Source organism: Taudactylus pleione, unplaced genomic scaffold, assembly GCF_031769625.1.
Source record: "Taudactylus pleione unplaced genomic scaffold, aTauple2 ptg000377l, whole genome shotgun sequence".
In the NCBI taxonomy this organism is placed as follows: Eukaryota; Metazoa; Chordata; class Amphibia; order Anura; family Myobatrachidae; genus Taudactylus; species Taudactylus pleione.
Genome location: NW_028284778.1, coordinates 7,109,600 through 7,131,616, shown reverse-complemented (window position 1 = coordinate 7,131,616; position 22,017 = coordinate 7,109,600). Strand labels below are relative to the sequence as shown.

General features: G+C 44.7%; 1 protein-coding gene across 1 annotated transcript in view; it reads right to left on the bottom strand.

The window, feature by feature from the left end:
- Window positions 1-22,017, bottom strand: part of LOC148508100 (uncharacterized) — a 186,045-nt gene that overhangs the window by 70,665 nt on the left and 93,363 nt on the right. The window lies entirely within an intron of this gene.

The following is a 22,017-nucleotide window of genomic DNA, read 5'->3' as shown; positions in this document are numbered from 1 at the left end:
GGCTTATGCACTGGTCTGCTCTAAGAAACGTTGCAAGATTCAGAGGCAGGATACACCAAGAAATGACACAGGATATCCAAGCACAGAATAGTTGGGAATGACGATACAATGTAGACCCACTCATGAAATACAAGTAACTGTGTAGGGAACACAGACGCAAGAGAATGAACTTGTTACACTGTAGATAGTCGTGGGGATAACAGAAGGTGCTTCATGAATCCAGACACGGAGAACTGAAACTAGTGCTTGTGAATGGTACAGGAGACACAGGAAACTAACAAATGAGGCAAAGCTGGGTAAACACAAGAGGATTAACTAAAGCAAATAACGAATCTAAAATTACGTTACTGAAGAGAGAGAGAGATTGGTTGTCTTAGAGGAACACATATATCGCTAGTTTACTAACATAAATAACGTAGTCACACTCAAGAGTTTGTGTTTCCGACGCACAAAAAATATTATATTGTAAACAGGGGATACAAGCCTTAATCTAAACAATGAGCCAAAGTACAGTAAATAACAATAAATGATACAATTACCACACGATTTGCAAGCACACTGATCCAGGAATTACAGTCGTCTCCAAGATGCTGCCACTCATTCAATGGGAATGTATGAGTAAGCAACTCAACCAGGGCTCGGTATTTATTCACTTTAGATTCACTTGTATAACAAACAAGTGGGCTCATTGGCCTTTATTATGAGTCACAGTAAATGCAGCACTTCAATGGTTAGTATACATTTGGTGTCACTAGGGGCTGAACTATGTTAGAGGATCCCATTGTTTCTAATCTCCCGCCCTAGGTATGTTAATTCAAAGGGCCAATGCATACAAAGTTGTACAGTAAATAATATGAATCCTCCAGATCTTCATAACTTATTGGTGTTTCCTCTGATATTCATTCGGTCGACATCCTATTATAATATAATATTCTATATATGGGACATTTGCTGTGTCAGTTTGTATGTTATTGAGGTTTGTGTATGCGCTATTTAGCACAATGCGCATTGGTAAATGTAAGTTATGTTTTGGTGTACTCATCATTGGATTATTGTTAGAATGGGACAGTTCATTGTGGTGAGGTTTCCGAAAGGATTATTAAAAAGCTTGCTGTGCGATTAATGTGCAATACATTATTTAGATATTGCCATATTAACTTATTTCATCTAAAATGGCGCCGAGCGCCCAGTCGCAGAGTAGCGTGGTGTGCTACGGCGTGGGGCAGCTGTATGGGGATGCGTGCACTACTGGATGATTGCATGCGCAATGGGATCGCGATCGCGCACGGGTATATACAGGTTGCAGATCACTTTTGTCTACATTTTTTGTGACTGTGGTCATAGTGACACGAACTCTGGTTCTTGCTGTCTTCATGTCATCTGATGACAATCAATATATATATAGCTCATCATTAGTAATAGGCTGAAATCTGTGATGAGAACGTGTTTCTGCCACAGTCTTTGCGGTTTCTAGATGGCTGTGCAGCTTGTTTTTGCAGTCTTGCATTTCATTTTGTGACATGTAAAAAAACTTTATGCCATGTACATTTTCATTTGCCCAGCTATACAGGTCCAAAGGTGTCAAGATGTGATGGGTTTCCACTGCTTGCAGACTGGTGCGTGCGGCTATGTTTAACTCTCCCTCCAAAGCCATCACACGGACTCTTACCAAGAGATGTGGCAAAAAAATTCCATTCAGGGCACAGAGTGGGGGAGGCAGCAGGACAGGGTAGGGGAATGGCGCAGGGCACAGAGATGGGGAGGCAGCAGGATAGGGTAGGGAAATGGTACAGTTCACAGAGCGGGGGAGGCAGCAGTATAGGATAGGGAAATGGTGCAGGGCACAGAGTGGGGGTGGCAGCAGCACAGGGTAGGGGAATGGTGAAAAGCACAGAGCGGGGGAGGCAGCAGGATAGGGTAGGGAAATGGTGCAGTGCACAGAGCGAGGGATGCAGCAGGACAGGGTAGGGGAATGGTGAAAAGCACAGAGCGGGGGAGGCAGCAGGATAGGGTAGGGAAATGGTGCAGGGCACAGAGGGGGGGAGGCAGCAGGATAGGGAAATGGTGCAGGGCACAGAGCGGGAGAGGCAGCAGGACAGGGTAGGGGAATGGGGCAGGGCACAGAGCGGGGGAGGCAGCGGGACAGGGTAGGGGAATGGGGCAGGGCACAGAGCAGGGGAGGCAGCAGGACAGCGTAGGGGAATGGCGCAGGACACAGCGGGTGAGTGAGCTGGACATGGTAGGGGAATGGCGAAGGGCACAGAGTGAGGCAGGCAGCAGGACAGGGTAGAGGGATGGCAAAAAGCAGAGTGGGGGAGGCAGCAGGACAGGGTAGGGGAATGGGGCAGGGCACAGAGCAGGGTAGGCAGAACAGGGTAGAGTAATGGCACAGAGCGGGGGAAGCACCAGGACAGGGTAAGGGAATGGCACAGAGCACAGAGGGGGGAGGCAGCAGGACAGGGTAGGGGAATGGTGCAGGGCACAGAGCAGGGGAGGCAGAAGGACAGGGTAGGGGAATGGTGCAGGGCACAGATGGGCAACAGCAGAGTGATGAAGAAATCAGAAAAGGTGCACTTTCCAGCTCCACCTTGTCCTGTGATATTCACTGCAAGCGGCATTCCTCACTCCAGCGATTGGGAAAGATTACTTTGCTCCCCCGTGCACCTAGGTACCTGCACGGCCCTACACGGGGCTACCCATAGCCCGTATCAGCTCTACAATACACCTGCGAGCTAAAATCCTGAGACCTTCTGGATTTTTCCAACAGCATGGAACTCCTAGAGCAGCTCCTAACATCTCTTCTACGTGCTCCCCGCTGGTCGGGTCGAGCACCAAAGCCAGCCAGCCAGCCGTGGACGCGGTCTGCCATCTCCGCTATTACCGGATCTCCTCAGTATACAATGGGACTATTCTACCCGGGCTACAGGTAAAATTAAACCGCTACCAACTGTTCATCATGTGCACATCTTATTGACATGCTGCTATTCAACTTGTGCACGGTTATTTACCCATTCCCAGCTGGAGTTTGTTTCCCAATAAGGAATATTTTAATACTGTCCGTGTCAGTGATTTATATCCAGGACTTTTAATGACTGTTCTTTCATTAATATAGGCTACATTGTCCGCCTATTATCACTGCTTTATTAACTACAGCTACGTATCTTAAGTTGTTCGGTGTTTTTTATTATTTAATGTTTTTTATTAAATGATTTGTTTATGTGTAAACTGTTTTGAGTGAATTTCATTTTAACTTTTGGATTCTGCAGTTGCTACTTTTCGCTGTGTTGCAAGTAAATAATGAGCTTCAATAATGTTAATGCATTGTTTATGAATCATGCTCATGAATCATTGTTCTCAAGAATCAATGGTCAGGAATCATGTTCAGTATTGCAGGCCAGCTTGTAGCATTTCTGTGCAAGCTCTTGACAAATTATGACACTGCACCCAGTCAGTCCCCCCCCCCTCGCTATACCTATACCTGTTGTGTTGTCACAAGCTAGACTTCGATGTTGAGGCCTAATGGCATTTTTTGGGCCACAGCGCATGGGAAAGGCACCTGTGATGGAGATGACGGCTCAGTCAAGAGACTGGCAGCTAGAGTGCCTTTCCAACTTTATGAATGGGCAGTAGAAAATATATCTGGAATTAATTTGACGTTCACAACGCAAGAAGACTATATTCAGTCTGAAACATTTTTGAATGATCGATTCAGCCAGTCAGTAACTATTCAGGGAACACAACAGTATCATGATTTTATACCTGTTGATTCATGTACATCAAAAATATCTACAGTATTCGTTACAAAATCATTAGATAAAATCCAGTTGACACAAATGGCGATATATCTGTTGTGTATAACAAGAAATGGTGGCTTGCTTATGTGATGGACAAGAACGAAGATGAATTAAAAGTGACCTTCCTGGGGCGTGACTTGGACACGGAGGAGAGAAGCGGAACCTCCATAGTGCTCCGCAATTTGGAGGCTGATTCCACCGATATTGCAGCCCTCCTCCCTTCCATTTGTCACCTATTACCCCCGCAAGATGCTCTGAGACCCTGAGTGCATTACTTACCGCTCCGGGGCCGGCTCCTGACATCGGGCCTCCACCGGCTTCCTCTGCTGTCGCTTGTCCCTCCCTGCTATCTGGGGTGAAGTGCCAGCAGCACGACGTTGCGCAGTAAGACAGCGCTTGATCGTTGCCCGCTCTGCCACACCTGCGGTGAAGATTAACTGCTACTACTATTACTGATCGCAAACAGCAGACAAGCCCTCCGACACCATATAAGTCCCAGGACTATAGCAGCGGCCATCTTGGGAGTATGCAACCCTGTGCCAGCGTTCCTGACTGCTGTATGTACCTTGCTCTCCTAGTTTGCAGGTTTACAGGCTCACACTTTCTCTTTTTCTACCCTCCTGCTTTGACTGTTTATTTTTGTTTTTTTTCTTTTATGTATCCAATATCATTATGGGGATTATTTTTCCACAGCAGGATTAAAGTTATGACTCCTATGAGGATCTATGGAGGGAGGATGGGATACTCCTTGCTCCCTGTCTGATCACCATGTTGCTTTAGAGAAGACTCTATATTTTCATTCTCATTCCTGAATACATTTTTTGGCACTTCACCATTTTTATATAACCGTAATTGCTTTGGACACTACCTGTCATATTGCTTTGATATTTGTTTTATATGTCTGGGGTATGGAGAAATTTTTAATGGCCCCTACTGCAGATAAAAACCAGCGCACTAGAACTGGTAGACGTGTAGATACCAATAGTCCGGCGGATGAAATGTCTACCTTATTTCCAGAGATCTCCTCGGCGGGAGCGCACTCTTCATCTCCCACCATGCTGCCAGCAGATATACCTCCTACATTATTCCCTTTGATGTATGAGAACATGGTTAAAACTATTATGCAGATGCAGGTCACAACATTCGCGGATGCTCTCAGAGAGGTCAATGCTCAAGTGGATTCTACAGATCTTCAAGTGGTGGCTAACGAGCACAAGATTGGTGAACATGAGCATGATATTTCTGATTTAAAACAACAAGTCGCGTCTTTACAAAAATCTAATTACCAACTCCTCAACAAAGTTGATGACGTAGAAAATTGCTCACGCAGGAACAATTTGCAGGATGTTGGACTTCCTAAGACATTGAGAGGCCTCGATTTGCTTAAATTTCTTCAATCTGAGTTGCCACAACTCTTAGGAGTGGCTGATACTATTCCTGATTTTGCAATTGAAAGGGCTCATCACCTAGGACCTTTTACAGAATCTTCATGCCCGTACACTGATATTTCGATGTCTCAACTTTGCACACAAGTGTAACTTAGACCGGATAATGTAGCTGGATCGCCGTTTGTTGATTTTTCAAGATTTGGTGGAAGTTACCAAGGCCCTTAAGGAAATGAGGGCCTGATTCAGACCCGCTCGCGAGCGCATAGCGCTCACAAGCGGATCGATGGTGGGGTGCTGTGCATGCGCAAGACCCAGAGCGAGAAAATTCTCTCACTCCGGGGCTTACTACAAAAGGGGCGGCTGTCAAAAGGGGCGGCTGTCGTCGCAAGCTCTCTGGGGCTTGCGACGGACGAGACCCTATCACAAGGGTCTCGTTGCAAGCCCCGTTGGTCGCGACCATCACCTGGCCGCTCGCAAAAGCTGTGGGTGGTCACCCACAGCTTTGCGAGCGGCCAGGAGGCCGCAGATATATAAAAAAAAAATGCCCTGATTCAGAGCGAGCGCTCTTAAAGAGCGTCCAGCTCTGAATCAGGCCCTGAGTCCTGTCTGCTCTGACCATGCAACAGGCAATATAATAGCTTTCCTAAATTGCCACAATGTCCATTTATCTGATAACGCTAAGTCAATCCTTGAATAGGATCGGTGCACATGGGAGTAGAATGTGTAGTCTCTGGTCGTAGGGTTTTTTGCCCTCCAGATATCGTAGATATCATACTCCGATATTATTCTATTAAACACTTTAGAGTGATTTAGAACCTGCTGTGGCTGTAGCTTATTAGTGGGAGAAGATTTATCTAAGGAAGGATCTAGCACCATGTTAAAATCTCCCACTAAAATAACCTGACCCTTGCTATGTTGTTGGAGAATGGCACAGAATTTTCTGCAGAATACAGTTTGTTTAGCATTTGGGGCATATACCGTGGCTAATGTGACTATCTTGTTTTCTAATTTCCCTATCAAGATAAGGTAGCGGCCGTTAGGGTCTACAATTTGGTCCTCTAGTATAAAGTGACAGGAGCTTGCAAATAATATAGCCACCCCAGCTTTTTTTTGTGGACCATTGGACAAATACGCTGTTGGGTAATAAGAATTAGTGAATTTCGGGGGAGCTGAGCAAATAAAATGGGTCTCTTGGATCGCAACTATACGGGCTTTATGTTTATGGAAAAAGTTAAGCGCCAATCGCCTTTTGTTGGGCGAGTTTAGCCCTTTAACATTTAAAGACAATAGCTTAACCATGGAGTCACAATACCATATTTATAACTTATGCCATATTTAACCACGTAAAACATCTGGTGTATACACATAGTACCTTTAGAGCAAAAAGTAAAATTAAATAAAAAAATAATTGCGCTTCCAAAACAGGCGGAAAAACAGCTGTATAGATAAAGCAAAAAAAGGAGGGGGAAAAAAAATTAGGGGAGGAAAAATATAGCACCTTATGGGAGCTATTTGGGACCACCTCCTGAGGTGGCACATACTAGGTATATAGTGGGGGTAGCGACCACCCCCACCACTCCATAATAAACACTCAAAATAGAAATATCAATCTGCTATTATCAACAAAGATAAAAAAAAAAAAAAACACACTGAAATACTTATCAATTTATCTAACATTTCCAGATACTGTTGGAGCCAACTAACTGGAGAAAGAAGATATATTATATATCTAAAGGCACTAAACGCAATAGCCTCTTAGATTGACTTATGGCACACCCTGCGATATGAAGAAAATTACAAATACTGTAATATTACTTAAGTCCATTCACGTTCGACTCTTGGACTTTTGACCAACGATGCCGAAATATTCTCTAGGTTCCAAGCGGCCATCAGCTGGACACCATCTTCCGGCGATGACACTACTGTGGTTGACCCATTTCGAGCAATCAGCAGTTTGGTGGGGAAACCCCACCGATAGGGTATATTAGCTTGTCGTAGAGCCCTTGTAACTGAGTAGAAAGATCTGCGCTTAGCTAATGTGGAAGCTGATAGGTCTCCAAAGATTTGAAGGTCACCTAGAACCGGTCCTGCTATGTCGGAAGATCTTGCTGCTCGTAATACTGCTTCTTTGATATGAAAGTAATGGAGTCTCATGAGTGTATCTCTGGATGAGCCCTCTGGGGCATTTCTGGATTTGGGTAGTCGATGAATCCTATCTATCAGAAAGTCAGTTATGGTAACTGTAGGAAGAAGCTTCGTAAACAAATCAGTGGCATACTCTTTGAGATCTGAGTTGGTCACGGACTCTGGAATACCCCTGATTTTGATATTGTTACGCCGGGATCTATCTTCCATGTCTCCGACTTTATCTCTCAGGGTAGTCACTTCTGATTGAAGTTGTTCGTGTAGCGTAATTAAATCGTAGTGGGACTTGACCACTTCTTCTAATTTATTTTCTAAGTGATCCGTCCTTTCTCCCAAGCTATCCACTGACTGCTGACAGGTCTGGAGTGCAGACTTAAATTCCAAGGATATATCCGATTTAAAGGATGCCAAAAGGAGCTTCATGGTTCCCACTGTCAAGGGTGCATCATCGCCCAATGAGTCCCCATTTGCAGAGATTTGTGCTGGGGGTTTTGTGGTTGGTTCAGTAGTGGCAGTTTTAGGACCCCCGTCACTGGAAAGATGTTTAGAACCTTGTGCCGGGGAAGGCGTTTTGAAAAAACTCACTTGCGGAACCTTCGTAGGAACTTTCTGACGTTTAGGACCCATCGCCACCACTTCAATCTCCTATTTTGCTATCTTTCTCAACACGAAAGGTGGCACCAACTATATGTGTCGATCATACGATGATATTCAGTAAGACATCATGGAGTAGTGGGGGAAATTATGCATATAGCACTATTACATCTGAAAATTCACTGAGAGGAAATTATCCGCCACTGAACAAAGTAATCAGATCATATAGTATTGGGTAAATCCTCAGCATTCAGTAAAAATATGAGATAAATAATAGATGCAATGCACTGTGTAGTAATAGCTATCAGCCACAAGATGGAGCCGGAGTATCAACAATGGTGAGTAAAGCCAGCAGAGGATAAGACTTGTATGAACACTGCTCTTCTCCACTGCTGTAAATTACAGGGGAATATTTAATGAAATTTCTGTCCCCTTAAATTGACACCCAGTTTTGGGTATGCAGCCCGGGTCTCAGCTCCCGTGATGACGTCACCCGCCGCGCTCCCCAAGGACCCGCATTAATCTTTAACCTTTATGCCAGAGGATGCCTGCCGCTCTCCAGACCCACCGGAGATCCGGATAGAGGTGAGCGGGTGAGCGGGTGTGCGGGGTAGGCGGATGACTCACGCCGGCAACGTTGCTGTGCAGTGCTTCCTTGCCCGACAGACGCGGATCCGGCCAGCGGAAATTGAGGTCCCGGCTTCCCTGGATGCAGAGGCCTCAGCCTGCGACGGCTAAACAAAACGCTGTCCGGCTCTGAATGCCTGTCCGCTCAGCAGGGCCAGGTCTCCCGTTTAGCTATGGGCAATTCCGACCTTCTTTAGCGTTGGGGGAATAGAGATTACCCCACTTTTCCTCTGAACTCAGCTGGAGCCGCTCTTCCACACGTCCGGCTGTTAGCTGCCAGGCCACGCCCCCCAGTCCTGTCTGCGCTAAACTTTTTCAAGCCAAGTCTGCTCTTCTTTACCCAGCCAAGTTGAGAGTTTTTCAAGGTAAAGAGTTTAAGGATTTCACCAATGCTGCTGATGCGCAAGCGTTTTTGGAGGATGAGGAATGTAATGCTTCCGCTGATTGACATTTTCTGTGCATTGTTTGTTGAGTATAATCTATTTTCTCAAATATTGACACTTTTTCTTTTCTCTTTGTTTCATATGTGTCATGTGTTATTATCTGAAGTTTTATTCTATAGATATATTATATGGTGATATACAGGATGTATGTCTAAATTTCTTTATTGCGTGTTTGATCTTTATATCATCATTTATTCTTTTTATCAGGAATGGTTTTTCTATTTAGTTAATTTTCCTGTTATTGCAGTCTTTTTTGAAATACATATTGTGGACAACTCTCGTAGATGTGTCTTCACTGTAGATTTTCTCTCAAGTCCAATGTTAAGTATTATATTTGTTCTTCTCTTTTTTAAATAGATTGGAGTGGGGAGACCCATGGCTTTTCCTCCCTTTTTTTTTTGTGACGTAATGAAAATGTCCTAGGTGTGGTTCATGTGTTTCCATTTTTTTCTTTTTTTTATCCCCCTTTTTCTTTTTTTTTCTTTTCTTCTCTCTTTCTTCTTTTTGAATGCAGGGGTGTTTGCTTTACAATATATTTCCCATGTTTACTTGCAGTATATGATCGCGATATTTCCTATCTAAGATTTTTGCATTGTTATATCTATGCCACTTTTCCTATGACCACTATTAAATGACGTTCATGGAATGTCCAAGGTATTAATTACATACTAATATGGTAGATATTTCCTTTCTTCAGGAGACACATTTGACTCATTTAGAACATGCCAAATTATCCATATTACAACAACAGATAGCATATTCTTCTTATAATTCTAAATCCCGTGGAGAAGCTATCTTGATACGGAAAAACCTTTCATTTATTATAGAAAAACAGATATCTGATCCAAATGGTCGCTTTATTATCCTCCAAATTATGCTTTTTGGTACTCTCTACACTTTATGTAATATATATGCTCCTACAGTTTATGATCTTTTTCTTCGGTCATCAATTAATTTGTTATATCAATTTATGGATACGAATTTGGTATTAGGGGGTGATTTTAAATATGGTAGCCTCCTTTTTCATGGATCTTCAGTCCTCTCACTATTCAGGAAGGCAGCGTAAATTCTGTATGTTGTTCTTATTAGAATAAATACATTTTACGGATCTTCGGCGGTTTTACCACCCGATAAAGAATACACATTTTACTCAGCACCACATAAAATGTATTCTCGAATTGATTATATATTACTGTCCTCCACATGGCTACGGCTGCTTTGGCCTTATTTGTTGAACCCCTTAGTCTTACAGATCATGCTTTAATTTGGATAGAATTTTCTCCCTCAATACCTGTTGGTAATGCTTATAATTGGCGTTTCCCTTCATATTTGACATCCTCTCATAAATTTAAGGATACAATACAATAATCCTGGCACTCTTATGTGCTTTCCAGTGTCCAACATTTAGAAACCCCCTTTTTATATTGGCAAGCTGCAAAAGCTGTAATTAGAGGGCAAATTATGTCCTACTGCAGCTCTCCCTCACCCCTTACCAGAACTAAATTTGAAGAGGCTAGACTTAGTTTTGATTGTTTAGTGCAGCAGGTTGCGGATCATCAAGTCAATAGTAACAAATGTAATTTTCCTATGTATGGAGATAAATCCAGTAAACTCTTGTCCAACCTCCTACGAGGCACTCGTACCCCTTCTATTATTAAATCCCTTACTGATATCCTCAATATACTGGTCAGAAAATCAGAGGTACTCCGTGATTTCTATTCAACTTTATATTCCCAAGATCCAATTGATATTGTTGCCAGGGATTCATTTTGGCAAAACCTCATCCTTCCACAGCTCTCGACAGATCAAGCTAAATTTTTTTTTTCAACCGATTACCGAGGAAGAGGTTGCTGCAAAACCTTCCCAAGACCGGACGACTTTACTGGTGAGTTCTATAAGCTCCTTCAATCATCAGTTATTACTCCTTTGACTAGTTTATTTAAATTCTATTCTCACCACTTGTTCTCTTCCACCCGGTTTTAATGAAGCCTTTATTACAGTTTTGCCTAAACCCAGTAAGGATCCTACTATACCGGCTTCATACCACCCCATATCGTTATTAAATGTAGACTACAAAATCTTCACCAAAATCATAGCTAATAGATTTAAACAGATTTTTCCTTTTTTGATCCATGAAGATCAAACAGGGTTTATTCAGGGACGAAGCTCTGGGCCTGATTCAGAGCCGGACGCTATTTGCGGACGCTCGTTCAGAAAAAGGGGCCGGATATTTAAATTAAGCGCTCGCTCTTTGCGGTCTGTGGACGCCTCTATGTCTGAGCGATTTTGTAAAGACGCCCCTTGGCCGTTCACCTCATACGTCATCTCCGCTATTTATTTGATTAATCGAGTACATCGAAAGGCGTATGAACTGCTCGCAATTCCTGTGGTTGGATTTTCCTACCGCAATCATGCGAACAGTTCAGGCTAAGAGACAACCAAGTGACGTGGCCGATGACGCTGCTTTGTTAATTATGCACACCCTTAAAAGGCCCGTTTTGACCGTTTGGCATGCCTGCGTTCGGATCTCCACTCCCCGTTTTCAAGCACCTTCTTTTGTTACCACCCACAAACGCCTCATCCTGTCACTCAAATTACAAGCCCCTCGCTATTTTGCAAGCACACAATTTCCGACCGCACTGACTGGTTGGCGCATGCGCATTACGAGCCATACGCATGCGCAGATGTGCGAACATCGCTCGGAGCGAGCGAGCGGCCGCTTACGAGCGGCTCTGAATCAGGCCCTCTGTCTCAAATATCAGAAAGGTATTGGCGGTATTGCAACAAATGAATGACTTTCATGAAGATGGTTTCAGCCTCTTATTATATTTAGACGCCGAATAAGCATTTGATTTAGTGGTCTGGGATCATCTTTATGAGGTACTCGGACGGTTTGGTTTTCCATTGCAAATTATTAATTTGATTTGTGCACTGAATTTCTCTGCTTCCTCTAGAGTGATTGCGAATAGATATATGTGTTCCCAAATTTCCATCCAAAGGGGCACACGCCAAGGATGCCCACTTTCTCCTTTACTGTTCGCCCTAACATTAGAACCTTTGGCAATTTCTTTACGATATGGATATTGGAGATATGCAGCTGAAGATGTCACTGTTTGCGGATGACTTGATTTTATTTATATTGAGATCTGCTACCTCGATACCAGTCATTTTAGAGGAGATACAGCGATTCAGTTCATTTGCAAGATACAAAATACATTTTCAGAAATCTTGCTCCTCACACGTCCTGACATGCTGCACCAGCATCCGATACTTTCCTCTTCCTTTCATATTGCTGAAAAGGATATTAAATATATCCTTTTCAGCAATATGAAATGAAGAGGAAAGTATTGGATGCTGGTGCAGCAGGTCAGGACGTGTATATATATTACACCCTATATCAAAAATATTTACTCAGCCAATTTTCCGACTGTCATTGCTAAAATCACTAGACTGGTTAAACAATGGATGACATTACCTCGGTCTCTTTTGGGGCGTATAGCGGTAATAAAAAGCGTCCTTTTTTCGATATTAACATATCCACTTCAAATGCTCCCCAGTTTTCTTTCCCCATCTGATACCAAGATCTGTACAAACATTTTTCAGTCCTTTCTTTGGAAAAGGAAAAAACCTAGAATTGCCAGAGCTAGATTAATTTTACCAAAAGTTAAGGGAGGATTGGGCTTGCCAGACATAAAGGCTTACTGCCATGCAGCATCGTTTCGTTATATATCAGATTGGTGTTTGGGACTTGCTCATTTTACGAATCCACAAATAGAAAACGCTTTGTTTTATCCCTACTCTATGGTAGCGATTTTACATATGCCTCGCTCTAAAATACCAATTTGTAATTTGCATAATTTTTTATTCAAAGATACTTACAAAGCATGGATAGCTATTCATAAAAAAATTCAATCTGACCCTACGTTTACTAATTACCTTACAATATGGGTTAAACCTGTCTTCCCACCCTCTCTGACTATCTCCCATTATTCAACTTGGAGACAGAAAGGTATAGCGAAAATCAGAGATGTATTTGATCCAGGGGGATGGTTTTATTCATTCTCAGAGCTTCAAGAAAAATATAATATACCACATTCACAATTCTTTCTATATCTAGAAGTCAGGCATTTTATTTTTAGTAGGTTGCCTCCTGGTACCAAGTCTTTACCTATGCTAGATTGCACATTACGCTATTTACACTCTCTTCATCCATTAAATTCAAACTATGTTTCATATATACTGATATATTATTTACTGCTACTAGTTTATGAACAGGAGCATGGAGAGCTCGGTCAACGGATTTCCCTGACTTTAGCTCCGCCGATGTTATACTGTCCACAATGTAACGCATTATGAGTTCTCTTGTTTCTTCTAAATTACAAGAGATTCATTTTAAAGTTATGAACAAGGCTTATATATCGCAGGCATAGAGACACTCTATCTCACATGACATCTCTAGCGATTGCCCAAATAGTCATTCCTCTTCTGCAACATTTATAAATAATGTGTGGCAATGCTCTAAGGTTAAAAGTTTTGGCGTAAGCTCCATAATTTTATTGTGGATATGACTAAACTCATTCTACCTTTTTCTTGGGTGTTACTAGTAGATTTCACACCATGGATTCAGGCGTCCTTACCTAAAGAGTATATCCCGTTTTTGTCTTTACTGATTACAATCACCAGAAGGCTATTTTACAAAAACTGTCTATCTCCGAACCCACCATCAATTAGTATGGTGAGAATTTAATTACTTTCTATCCTATATTATGAGAGCTTTAATTGATATAGAAAAGGGGTTGCATGCTTTCATAAGAAATAGGAATTATATTTGGATTATCTTCCTCCGTAAAATGTAACACATATAATGAAAATATTTGAAAATACTTTGTGGTCATTAATGTGCAGTCTTACATAAATAGGTGTATTGTATTATGATATTTGAGCTCTATATATTTCATTTACTCATGAATGTATATTGTGTTATACAAATCAAAAGTAACTTCACCCTGTTTTCTATTTTTCTTTCATTTCTGTTTTTCCTTTTTTCTCTATTTTATTTTGCTGATATATAATTAAAAATATGGTATTGGAATAATATTTTTGAACCATTTGCACTATTTGTTACGGTCAATATTGAGATTGATTGTAATTTTATGTATATTTTGTGCCAACTCATTTTTTTTTGTTTTATCTGCTTTTACAATACAATTTTTTTTTTTAATTGTTTAAAAAAAAAAAGTGACCTTTTTTCACCCAGCTGGACCTTCACCATCATTCTTCCAAGGAAGCCTGATATACTATGGATACCTCTAATAGATGTCTTATGTAAAGTCGACCCTATAACTCCAACTGGAAGAATGTAAGTCATGACTTCTGAGGACACTTTAAAAGCCACTGAGGCATTGTCAAACTATCTTCAGCTAACATTATTGACTGACTAATACAATGTCAAGAATTTCTATTCAACTTGATTTATATAATTAAACTAATGAAGCCATCAAATCTATTATTACCTATTACTACTTGTAATACACCTGGCGTTTTTTAATAAACTACCTTGTTTTAAAATTATTTTCAACTATGAACCCATTATCCTCACACTTTCAAATTTTGACAAACATTTAACATTAGTATAGACTATTTCCAGAAATATTTTGAACTTTTTTGTTGACGCACTTTTTGAGATAATCATGATCAAAAATTTCAGTTTGAATTTGGAAAAAGTGTTTCCTCATAAAGCCTATTGTGTTGTATACCATGGGAAAGGACATAAAAACCACAGTAAAATGACACCAACCACCTCTCTCTAGCTTAATTAGGATAGCTGCTATGGCAAGTTGTAAATATGCTGGTTGTGCATTTCTTACCATTTTTTTTAAAACGTTCCATATTTTGGAAACATCAAGATATATTTAATTTATATTTTGTATTCTTCTTAGACTACATATATACTCTCCATATACCAAATTTTAACAAAATCTGTGCTGGTGATGTAAAATCAGTGTGTTGATTTGACACAGAATGACCCCCCCGTATTGTTACTATAGATATAAGTGATGTCACTGTGACACTCCCATATCCTCACCTCCCCAGTCATGGCCATGTATTATTACTATAGATATAAGTGATGTCACTGTGACACTCCCAGATCCCCTCACCTCACTAGCCATGTCCCTGAATTATTATTATAGATATAAGTGATGTCACTGTGACACTCCCAGATCCTTTCACCTCCCCAGTCATGTCCCTGTATTATTACTATAGATATAAGTGATGTCACTGTGACACTCCCAGACCCGCTCACCTCCCCAGTCAGCACGTAGATGATTTCCAGAGTGAGATGTAAGATCTTCTCAGTCCTGTGACTCCCGTCTTTGTCCACCCTCAGTGAATCAGTGAGAAAATAAGAGATATGGTAAGAACTTACCCTTGTTATCTCTATTTCTACGAAGTCCATAGGGTTCCACAGGATACCTTGGGGTATAGGCGATGCGGCATCAGCATCGGGCACCACAGAGTTAAAACTTTAGCCTCCCAGGATGCACTGGGGTCCCTCCTCTATACCCCGCCCCCCTGCCAAGGCCATCAGTTTTGTAACAAGCCATAGGCCGGAGGAGGAGAACAAAGAGAGAGAGAAGAAAGTCTGGAAAACAGAAGAAACACTTTCTCACTAGTAGGAGACGGAAAAACCGGTGACCAGATTGAAGCCCATCTGCAGTACAGATGGACTTCGTAGAAATAGAGATAACAAGGGTAAGTTCTTACCATATCTCTTATTTTCTACTTTAGGGTCCATAGGGTATCCACAGGATACCTTGGGGATGTCCCAAAGCAATATCCTTTTAAAGGAGGGGACGCTCCTGTGCTGGAAGGAGAATCTGCCACCCGAAGGAAGCATCCTGAGAGGTGAAGGCAGGAAATGCATAATACCTGACTAAGGTATGGACAGAAGACCACGTGGCTGCCTTGCAAAGCTGAACAGCTGAGGCACCACGGCGAACTTCCCACGGACCAAGTAGAGTGAGGATTAAGAGAGGTTGGTCTAAGAAGGCCCTTATGAATGGAAGCCTGAGAAATGGCCATGCGAATCAATCCTGCCAAAAGTTGTTTAGTGGCAGGTCAACCTTTCTTATGGAAACTATAAAGGACAAAAAGGGAGTCTGATTTCCTAAAGGAACTGGTACGGTCACCATAAATCCTTAGAGCACGTACCACATCCAAAGAGGCCTCACCAGCAGAGAGGACTGGGGAATTAAAGGCCGGTACTAGGATTTCCTAATTAAATGTGGAAACTAGATACCAACTTAGGTAGAAAACCAGAGTGAGTGCGAAGCCCCGCCCTGTCTTTATGAAAAATCAGAAAGGGAGGACTTGAGAGAATCCCCAAATCTGACACCCTTCTGGCTGAAGTAATGGACAGAAGAAACACAGTCTTAGCTGTAAGTCACTGAGCCCAGAGGTTTCAATGGCAGTCCTTGGAGAGCCTTCAGGACCACAGCCAAATCCCAAGGAGCCACTGGCGGGACAAAGGGAGGCTGAATACGAAGTACACCTTGCATCAAGGTGTGGACATTAGGAAGTGTAGCGATCCTACGCTGAAACTAGGCTGACAGAGCAGAAAGTTGCACCTTCAGTGTAGCAAGGCGAAGACCGTGATCTAAGCCTATTTGTAGGAAAGCCAAAACCCTGGATATTCTAAGGACCTGAGGATCAGAACCTCTAGGACGACACCATTCAAAGAAGGTATGCCTCACCCGGTGGTAAATCCCTGCAGAAGTAGGTTTCCGAGCTATGAGCATGGCGTTAACAGAGCTGGAAAAACCCCTGGACCTTAAGAGGGCTGACTTAACAGCCATGTGGTCAAAGCCAGACGACCGAGGTCCGGGTGCTGGAAAGGACCCTGAGACAACAGGTCCGTATGCAGAGGCAACAATATCGGGGTGTCGACTGAGAGACCCCAAAGATCTGAGAACCAGTGCCGTCTGGCCCACGCTGGAGCTATGAGCAGAAGCGTGTCGCCTTCTTGCTTGAATTTGTGAGTAATTCGAGGAAGAAGGGAAAACGGAGGGAACAGATACGCAAACCTGAAGGTTTGTTCACCAGTTGGTGAAATACTTCCTGGTGAAGAGATCATTCCCCTGGATGCACGTCTTGACGGCTGAGAAAGTCTGCATCCCAGTTGAGGCCTCCTGGCATGAACATTGCCGAATTATGGCAGGGAGATTGGCCTCTGCCCAAGCTAGAATGCAGGACACTTCTGTCAGAACTGCCAGACTTCAGTTTCCCCCTGGGCGGTCTATGTAAGCCACCGTGATGGCGTCGTCTGACTGTACCTGCATGGACTGTCCGTGGAGGACATGTGTTATCTGCTGGAGAATTTTGAATACAGGCCGAAGTTCCAAGGGATTTATTGGAAATGCAGATTCTGTTGGCGTCCACCCGTCACTGCTTCCCAGCCCTGGAGACTGGCGCCCATCATTAGAAGGACCCAGTCCCCAATTGAAAAGGGGCGCACCCTGTTTGGGGAGCAGTTAGTAGTCACCAGGCTAGAGACAGACGGACCACTGGGGAAAGCACAATCGTCTGTGTTTTTAACCAATTGGGCAACCCATTCTATCCATTGAGTATTAGCTGCAGCAGAGGTCTGGAGTGGAACTGGACATATTCCACCATGTCGAACATCGACACCATGGAACCCATTAACCGCATTGTTGAGTGCACAGACACTTGTCGGCTGCGAAGGCAACGTCTGTAATGTAGAGATATTGTCCTTTGTCAAAAAAATCCCCTGGTGTTGAAAGACTAACAGGGCTCCCAAATGTAGCATCCTCAGTGAGGGACCCATGGAGGACTTCTCTCAGTTTATCAGCTAGCCACCATAATTGTGCAGCACAGATATTGTTAGGTGCAGATGGTGCTGAAGGATTTCTGGAGACCCTGCTAACAACATGAGGTAGTCCAGATAGGACAACAGGCGGACCCACTGCATTCGAAGGTGGGCAGCCATAACCGCCATGAGTATGGTAAATACTCGAGGCGCAGTGGCCAGAGTAAAGGGCAGTGCCTGAAACTGGAAATGGCGGCTTAACATCGCAAACCCGAGGAATTGCTGTAGCGCCAAGATAATAGGTATATGAAGGTAGGCTTCATAAGTGTCCAGAGACACCATGAAATCCCTAGGTCCCATTGCCAATATAATGGAACAGAGGGTCTGTATCCTGAACCGAAGAATCTCAAAGACTTGATTAGGCACCTGAGGTTTTGGCCGGTAAAACCCATTGGGTTTGTCTACCAGAAAGAGAATCGAGTAATATCACGTTCCCTGTTGGGATAACGGAACAGGTACTATAACTCCAGCCCGTAGCATAGAGTGCAGCTCTTCTGGAGTTCCATGGCCTTAACAGATGGAAGACCTGTAGTGAAAACCGGCTGGGAGGCCTACACCGAAATGAGAGGGCGTACCCCAGAGAGACCACTTCTCTGACCCAAGTGTCCACGGTAGTCAGATACCAGCACTGGGCAAACTGAAGAAGCCGGCCTCCCACTTTGGGGTCCCCCAAGGGGAGGCCTTAGGCTGAAGGTTTATCATCCGACCTGGGAGTAGGACGTCTTGTGCTCTAAGCCTGCTTGTTTGGCTTGGCAGATTTTCTGGTTGTTGACTGCTGAGGAAAGGACTGCACTGTGGACTTACCCTGGGCCCCAGAGGCCCGAAAGGATGAAGCACCAGACCCGGATGGGATCGGAGCCGATGGCAGACACGTAGACTTAGCTGCTGCCAGAGTTGCCACAATGTTGTCCAAATCAGAGCCAAAAAGGAGCTGTCCATTAAAGGGCAAGCATTCCAAACCTTTTTCGGAATCTGCATCCGCTTTCCAAGAGCGCAACCCTAGGGTGTGGTGAACTGCCACGGCTGGAGAGGAGATTCTGGAAACGGCTGCCTCATTAATATACGTGGCTGAGTCTCTAGGAATGCCTACCAACTTCGCCAGTTCAGGTGACGAGTCAGCGTCCAGAGACAATTACAAATTATCAGCCCAGCGGCTCCATGGCTGTGGACTCCTAGCCCATGGCCATAGCCGTCTGGACGCCCCTCCAGCAAGGGAATAACTGGATTTTAGGCATATTTCCACCTAATGATCTGTGGAATGCTTGAAGGAGGCATGGAAACGTAGTAATCCACACTAGGCGTTTAACATGAGAATCCACCTGCGGAGGAGTCTATTTAGTTTTAGCCACGGGGGGGTTGCCATCCTCAATAACCAAGACCGCATGGACTGCCCGTATAAGGTTTGGTATATATGTTTTTGACTTAGATATCTGGTCTGAAAGGTCAAAAATTGTCACCGTCATCAAATGTCATGACATCACCATCATGCAGAACATTCGGAGACACTACAGACACCTTAGCAGACTGCAATGATGGCTCCCCCTGTAACACGGCCGATAGGTTCTGTACCGAATTGGACCGTGAACCCACACACGCAGGCTCATGCGAGACATAGGTGGGCGAGAGCAGGAGAGACTGGGGGCCACTCAGCGTCCTGGGGAACCCCTATATGGGTGAGGACCCAACCGACTGCCGTGATAACCCCTATGGGGCAGCGCAGGGGGTGTGGCCAGCTGACCCAAGCCCAACAAGGCCAGGGTGTTCCTGTACAGGCGCAGACACAGTAACTGGGCGTGATATTAGAAAACACGCCCTGCATAAACTCCCAGTGTTACATACCCTCCGCTATTAGTACATTACAAGTGGTACACTAAATCACGTTCACTCTCAGACATGATGAGTGTAACGGAGTGTATGTGACTTTCCTCACAAATAAATACTTTTATAGTGAGGCAATGACGACCCTGCAGCACCGCACCGGAAGGGCTTTAGCAGAGGAAAAACAGGGATAGAAAATATGGCTGACAGTCAGAAGTGAAAGTACAGGCAGACAACGCTAGCATTAAGTCACATACAATGCAGAAATAACTTCCTGCACTACCAGCGCTGAGATCAACTACACAGACACAGAGCCTGGTAGGAAACAGCGCAGCATACACTGACCTTAACGTTGCTCGAAGGAGAGGTATGCAGGGGGACCCGGACCACACATCCACCAGCTTCAGCGTCTAGCAGCGCTTGCACATTATTCATAAAATGGCCACCGAGGAGCAGAGACGAGGCGGGCCCCGGGGGAAGAACGCTGAACACAGCCCGCCAGACCGCTGTGGAGAGGCACTGTGCAGTGGGGGAGGCACCGGCTGTAAACAGGGAAGGCGCGCTCCCCTGGCATGCAGTTAACCCCAGGGACGCCGGATGTTTTCCGCTCAGTCGCGGCCCGCTGTCCCTGGGGCTTGTGGAAGCGCAGGTTAATACCTGGCTCCACTCGCAAGCCAGTCCCCAGGAAGCCCCCTGCCTGGGGGCTGAGGACTGTGTTTTCCGGCGGGTACCCTCCGCGGGACCCACTGCTTACCTGGTCCCCTTAGATCCGGCCACAGTCCGGGTGGTCCGGGGTCACCGCTAGCCGTGACCCCAGACCCCCACCAGCATCCCCGGATCGGTACCGGCGTTCTGGTACCGGCGGGGTGAAGGAGCGACAGCATGGACGTCTGAACAGACTGTCCATGCTGTACTGCTCTAGATGTGCAGCCACAGCTGCTTTTGGAAACTCTTCAGGGGCTGTAACAGCCCCACTCTGCTACATGTGCTCCGACTCCTGGCCGGGCACCGACAAAAACTGATGGCCTTGGCTGGGGGGCAGGGTATAGAAGAGGGACCCTAGTGCATCCTGGGAGGTTAAAGTTTTAACTCTGTGGTGCCCGATGCTGCTGCCGCATTGCCTATACCCCAAGGTATCCTGTGGATACCCTATGGACCCTAAAGTAGAAAACAGAATGTGTGATGTGTAATAAATACACTGGTTCCTCACAGCAGGACTGTCTAGGAATAGAATAAATATAAGAGACATCAGAGAGAACACATGTAACACAGTCAGACATGTAACACTGAGTAACCAGTAAGTCTCCCCTTTCCCCCCAGCCATAGAACCCTGGTTAGTGTCTGTCAGAGGTTCCTGTAACCCAGCTTCATAAAACTCTTCAGAGGCCGTCACACAACGATGTACTGCATAAGGTTACACCAATGCTCCTCTCATGGCCGGGGTTCTCCAAGACACATATTAAATGCTCTTTGCACCACTGGAAATAAGTTACATTGGTTTTAGGACACTGGGCCTGATTCAGACCCGCTCGCAAGCGGGTCTATGGTGCCCTAGTGTGCATGCACACGACGGAGGGAGCTCCGTCGTGCACATGCGTGAGACCCGAATAGCGACGGCCAAGCCGTCACTATGGGTCTCGCACCAAAGGGGGTGTGCTGTTGATGGTGAGTGACAGCACGCCCCCTTTGGTGGGCGTGCCGGGGGCGTTGCTGCCCAGATGGAAGCGTTCCCATGGGAACGCCTACCGTCTGGGGTCGGCCCCACTGACATCACTAGTGATGTCAGTGGGAGTGTTTTTGGCTCTGATAGAGCCAAAAGCACTCCTGGGCTTGCGGCAGCGAGACCCTACCTCAAGGGTCTCGTCACAAGCCCGATGGTCGCGATGGTCTTGACCATCGCGACCATCTTTTTGGCCGCTGTGGGTGGTAACCCACAGCTATGCGAGCGGCCAGGAGGCCGCTCCAATATTAGGTAGGACGGCCCTGATTCAGAGCGAGCGCTCTTGTCAGAGCGTCCGGCTCTCTGTCCTTTAATTTGTATCTGGTCTGCTGTAAATCTGTGCCACCAGAGGTCCTTATGGTGTATTCTGACATTGTCTTCTCACATACAGGAGTTAATATCACGCCCGTATTTAACCACCTGCCTCACAGACTATTTATTCCTGCCCCTCACCACGCCCCCTGCTGGTCATTGATTTTTTTTCCCCCCTGGATTGTATTCCACGGCTTGAAGCTACGCTCCTGTCTACTGGACTTCTGCAAACTGCAGCTCCACTGCTGTATGCAAGTTGGTCTCATCTACTCTGCAGCTTTTTGCCTTT